The following is a 6,461-nucleotide window of genomic DNA, read 5'->3' as shown; positions in this document are numbered from 1 at the left end:
CATTACAATTTATTTTAAATTTAATTCATTATAACATTTACTAGTAATTTTGTAGTGTTGCAATAATAATGAGTTCATGGACTAACATGAGAAAATTTCTTTAAAATAGCTAAACATTTACATGAATTTACATTTCCGAAATTGTGAACATTTAAATAGATATGGAATTGAAAATGATTAATGAACCCTAAAATATACTAAGATCTTAAAATTACTTACATTTTATTTCACATCACACTTATTACGCCTAGAGATATATTTCCGCACACGAACACAAACACTCCCGAACTTCACTTTTCGAATTCTCGTCCTCGACTTTCCCCTCTCCTCCTTGTTCTTCAGTTTTGATGTTCTCCCGCCAGCTCATTGACCACGCCTCTGCCAAATCTCTCCATCATAATTGGTGAGTAACAATTTTTCATATCAGCATGGCTGTCCCTTACATTGTCACACACGGTTTTTACAAATAAGCATTTCCTGTTTGTTCACCATCGGCGTCTGGGCGGATGTGCGTATCTACTTACATCCGGAGGATGTTTGTCTCGAATTGCAATACGAGACTTCCTTTCCAGCAACTATCTGTACATCTATTCTATGAATTTTATATTACTAATAATTACATAAGTCTTACACTCTCGGTACGCAGTAAGGAAGTGAGCAGTTAACTAGTAAATTCAGGGAGGTTTACGATTAAAGTGAAGTCAGTTAACTGGTACTAGCAGACTCATCCAATTCCTCTCGGTACGCAGTAAGAGGAAAAGAGCAGTTTAATAGTAAATTCATGGAGGTTTGCGATAAAAGTGTAGTCAAGTTTGTTGGTAATCAAAGTTGGGGAGTGATATATCAGTGTAGGCACCAACAGCGCTATAGCAGTGGGGGGTGAGGGGTGATCGTAGTAACGTTACTGAAGATATTCATCTATCTCATTTAATTTTTTAATGTAGTTATATTTGTTATCCAGATAAAAATATAAATTTTCAAATAAATCTATTATTCATTTAATATCATAACAGTACAGTTTTACAACATACAATACTATTTTGATTTGTAACTTATTTAGAAATTCTATTTAGTAAGAAAGGAAAATTATTGAGTTTCTAAATACTTCAAAGTGTTACGATTATAGTAACACGCCAATATGGAGAGTTATTGTCAGTGTTGTGTAAATCAAGCATTAAAACTACTAATGCTTCTTCAGTTTGACATTTAGAGTGAGCAAATCTACATTACTACGGACTTTGTTGAAAGGGGTATTTGTGTTCCAGTCTTATTTTCCTCAGTATTTATAATCATATTCACATTAGTTCTCTGTGCAGTAAGCACATATACTACTAAAAAAACAATGAGTTGACATTGTTGTCGTCGTGTTTTAGCTGGAAGTGGTGTTGTCTTTGTAGATTGTGAACAAAGCAGGTGAATGCGCAGGTAGCTCGGAGAGGAGGTAGTGGTGTTGTGTTGAGAATGCTGTGTAGACATCTTCCTTGTTGTCTGCCAAGTCATGTATTTGGTGTTCTGTCGCAATGTCAGAACACAATTCGAAGAAATCTCCGACGAAACGTGAGCAATCTTCTGTTTCTATCTGGTTGTTGTCTTTGGATGAATGGGAGGTTTTCTGCTACCATTTGTTGATGTATGAGGGTTTGTAATGTGGAAAGGTTGTTCTGTATCTTGCAATAGGTTTGGGAGTTGTTGAGGGTTTTTAGGGCAGAATTTTAGAGAGTTTTCGTTTTGTTGTATGTTGAAAGGAATTTTGTATATGATAGGGATGGAACTGATATAAGGTAGTGTCTGAGGCATTGGAGTAAAGTATGCTTCTGTGAAGATTTGTACTAGAGGCTTATTGGGTTCTCCTATGTTGGGGGTTGATGTGCTGGCAGAGGTGGTCGAGAGGGGCATGGCAAGTGCTGTGAGTAGTAGAAGGAAGTGCTGTGAAGACTTCATTTGTCTCGTGGGTGGTCGGGACGGGTAGAGTGCTGTAGACTGGTGTCTTGTAGATTGGTGTCTTGTAGACTGGTTTCGCATGTTGTGGTTGGTTTTTCTGGTGTCATAATTCTAAAACTTAATATCTACAGGTTACATATACATTTTAGGTTAATATTTTCTAATTAATACATATTTATGCCTAAGGTTTTTATTTAAAGAAATCTTTTAATTCGCCTCTCGATGGTGTGTCGTATTTCCCTAGCTCTATGTAATAATATTTACTAAGCATCTTAATCTCTAGTGTTCTTAAATAAGGTTCGATATTATGTTAATTTATTATATTACAAAACGATACTACGCACCTTTGTTTCTGAGGAATATGTAATATCCCTTCTTTGTGCTTATTGTCCATAGTCATTATTATGATCAATATATATGTTGCCTAATCAAGGCTGTATAGTTTGTTAATGAGCAATATTGCTGTGCTACTTTCCTTCAATGTTAGATTAGCTATGTAATAATTAAACATGTTATATAAGTCATTTACATGTCATATATTAAAGTATTTGTTTATCCTAGGATTATATAATATAGAATATGTATGTCTCTTTCTTTGAGATGCATCTCAGGAAAATTGAGTCCTTGTAGGGTATATTATGTTAACACTGCTATCTACTAACTTAAATAAATATGATATATGTAGTATACTTTATCATATTTTAAAATTCTTTATTACTAGGCTATGTATACACGTATCCCTCAGGTAAGTATAATATGTACGTTGTGTCAAGTTAGAGTACGCTTTGTTACTGTAGTAAAACGAGTACGTGGGAAACCTTACTTGCATACTAAGCTGTCTGAACCACCAGGGCCCTTGGCGACCCAGACCGCTGGTACAAGGCAATGCGTGGGAAGTTAGTTGAGTTAGCAGAAAACTTATCTGCCTGGGAGACATACCAGAGTCACGGTCAAGTCTTACTAGCCAGTCCTAAGTACGGTTACCGTGGGTTACAGGCTCTGCTCATGTCGTGTCGTGTGTGCTGTGTTAGTGTCCTGTGTATTGGGATTATCTATACCAATATCTTTGGTACGTGTAACCTATCACTTAATCACTAAATTACAGTAAACCTCACATTAAAATACAAAGTTAGGCGTTTTAATTTTCTAAAACTTTTATGTCTTTATTTTCTATCGTTTTCCGACACAAACATCGAGATTTTAATATACATTTTTATTTCTGTTAGACTTACTTCAGTGACTCTCAAGGTTATATAACGTTATAATGAATCATTCAAACCGTAATCAAGTTAACCGGTCTCTCAACTCCTGGAGTATAATACCTATTCTTTAAAGCGATTCTTGCGTGACTATGTGGTAGCTTTTTAACCTCATATATTATGAAAGTATTGCGAAGATACTTTTCACTCTCTTCAAATTTTTCTACAAGGCAGTGAGTGCATAGTGATGTTCATGAGAAATATTGCATATATTATTCTTGAATATTTTATTATTGCTCAAGTCCCTTCATATTTGTTTTATATTCTCTTATAGAATAATTTCATTCTAGCAACATGTATTGGTTGTTCTGTTAACCTTCCCCTGTGGTAAATTTCTACTGCATATGTCACTTCGTTAATTTTTTTCTTGACAACGAAAGGACCTCTAAATGGTGTTTGAAATTTACTATATTTTTTTGTGTGGTCTTTCGGGAAATGGACCAAGACTTCATCGCCGGGGTTTAAATCCAAATGAGTTTTGTCACGGTCAAAGTATTTCTTTTGCGCTTCCTGGGCTCTTTTCATGATTTTCGGCATATCTTTGCGTATTTGCTCTAAAATTTCTATATTTTCCAACACCATTTTTTTCGGGATTAACCTGTAAATATATACAATCAGACGGTAAGTTAGCTTCGTAACCAAACATGAGGTAGTGCGGTGTGTAGCCTGTTGAAATGTTTACAGACGTGTTGTAGGCAAATGTAACTATTTGTACGTATTTTGACCAAGTTTGGGGTTTTTCCACAACGTAATGAGATATTGCCTTGATTAGCGTGTGGTTGTATTTTTCAACCGCACCTTGTACTTGTGACATATAAGCAGCGCCTGGCCTTTGTTCAATCCCGAGTGCATTTAGTAACTGTGAAATTACAGAATTCATAAAGTGCGTTCCTCTGTCATGATTAATAATTCTAGGAAATCCAAATGTGCAGAATAGATTTAATATTTTTTGCGCTACTGTGTTCGCATCTGCATTTCTACAAGGGGTTGCAAATGCCATTCTAGTGCAGGCATCGGTTACAACTAGGATATATTTGTAACCATTACTTTGTGTAATATTACCTACAAAGTCTATTGTTATTCTGTCAAAGGGTTTTATGGAGGGTGGAATAGGTTGTATTAGGCCGTAATTTTTGTTCGTTTTTGGCCTACGTAGTTGACATTCTTCACAAGATTTTGTATATTGGAGGATATCACGGTACATATTCGGCCAGTGATATCGTAATTTTATTTTTGAAGCTGTTTTGTAATGTGATAAATGTCCACCCGTGTAGGGGTTGTCATGGAATATTTTTAATATTTCTTGTGTTTGTTTTTTTGGGGTATAGCCAATAAGTTTCTAGTTTCTTGTCCGTTGAAAGTTTTGAAATATAACAATCCATCTATTTCTTCGTAATGTCTTGAAGCCCGTCTGATTTTTTTATTTACCGCCTCAGGTGAGGTCATCGCAAGGCGTATTTGTTTCAAATAACTGTCTTGAGCTTGTAGTAGGGGTAGATTTGTCTGTATTAAAGTATTGACAGTTAAACACACGTCCGTAAATTCTTCATCCAAAGGTTGTTCTAAAGGATTTCTGCTTAAGGCGTCTGCTAACACGTTTGTAGCACCACGTTTATGTTTTACTACAATGTCGTAATCTGTTAATGACAGTGCTAATCTGTTTAATCTAGTGGAAGTGTGCTTAAAATTTTTATAAAAACTGTAATGCGGCACAGTCCGTATAAACTGTTGTTTGTCTACCAAGCGTGAATTCTCTGAAGTAGTTCACAGCATAGGTTAGCGCTAGCATTTCACGTTCAGCATTGCTGTAACGCATTTGGGTATTTGAATATTTTTTTGACATGTAATAAATTGGGTACATTCTATTATTTTCTTCATCTAACTGTACTAACGCTGCTCCGCATCCAATCAAACTGCTATCTACATAAATGTGTGCTTCCCTGTTGTCCTTTCCAATGTGATAGTAATGGTGGGTTTGTCAAAATTTGTTTGATTTTTATAAAAGCCTGTTCACATAGATCCGTCCATTTTAAATGCCATGTTTTTATTTGAATCTTTTATTATCTCAGTAAGGGGTTGTGCTATTTTGGCATAATTTTGGATGAATCTGCGAAAGAATCCTGAGCATCCTAAAAATTGTCTCACTTGCCTTACACAAGTTGGTCTTTTAAATTCGGTGATAGCTTCTACTGACTGTTTTTGGGGTAAAATGCCTTCCCGTGATACCTCGTGTCCTAAAATGTTTACACTTTTGTAGAGAAATTTACACTTTTTTGTATTTAGTTTCAAATTAGCTTTTTCTAGTTCTTCTAATATAGTTTCTAGATTATGTAAGTCATTTTTCAAATGAGTCACCATAACAAATTAGGTCATCCACGTAACAGATGACTTTATTATAAAGGTGACGGTTTAATATCGCATTCAAGGCTTTACTAAATAATGTGGTTGAAGTTGAAAGTCCCATCGGCAGTCGGCAAAACTGTAGAAGTCTATCAGGTGTTTTTATGGCTAGGATGTGCCTATCTTCTTTCCTAACCTCCATGGAATAAAATGCATTTTTAAGGTCTAATTTTGTAAATGTGTGCGCTTTGTTCAAAGAGCTTAAAACCAGGTTTACTGAAGGAATGGGGTGGGCATCTGTTTTCAACTGTGCATTAACCTTCCTGAGATCAGCTACCATTCTGTCGCTTCCATCTTTATTTTTCACTAAAAATACTGGGCTTGCATATTCTGTGTAATCCTGACATTCCTCTAATATTTTTGCTTGTACTAAATCGTCCAATAATTTGTTTAATTTTTCCGTTTCTGTTTTACTCTGCCTATACGGTGGTGAGTTTACAGGTTTCGTATTTGGTTTTAATTCGAGTTTAACAGGAGGTATGTTTGCAGGAGTTAAATCGATTACCTTTGTTGTAAATATGTGTCTGTATTTTTGTAAAACGTCAAGGACTTGTTTGTGTTCTTGGAGGGTTAAATGTTGGTGAGATATCAAATACTATGCCGTCCTTATCTGTCAATATTGTTTTTCCTGTGTCAGTTGTAGTGGTATGGTGTTCCAGGGTAGGCTGTGCTTCGAGAGTTGGGTAATGTATATGTCCTATCGTAGTATGTGCGGGTATCCTTTTTGGGAAATTTGATGCGTTATAAATATTTACAATTGTATCTGTACCATCTTCCCCTTCTGTAAGATATGCATGACATTTCTTTTTTATTCTTAGATTCCTATCTGTTTCGATGGCTGTTCGAGACTCTATACCTTTT

This window comes from Homalodisca vitripennis, unplaced genomic scaffold, assembly GCF_021130785.1.
Source record: "Homalodisca vitripennis isolate AUS2020 unplaced genomic scaffold, UT_GWSS_2.1 ScUCBcl_573;HRSCAF=2883, whole genome shotgun sequence".
NCBI classification, from domain to species: Eukaryota; Metazoa; Arthropoda; class Insecta; order Hemiptera; family Cicadellidae; genus Homalodisca; species Homalodisca vitripennis.
This window is presented reverse-complemented; position numbering follows the sequence as displayed.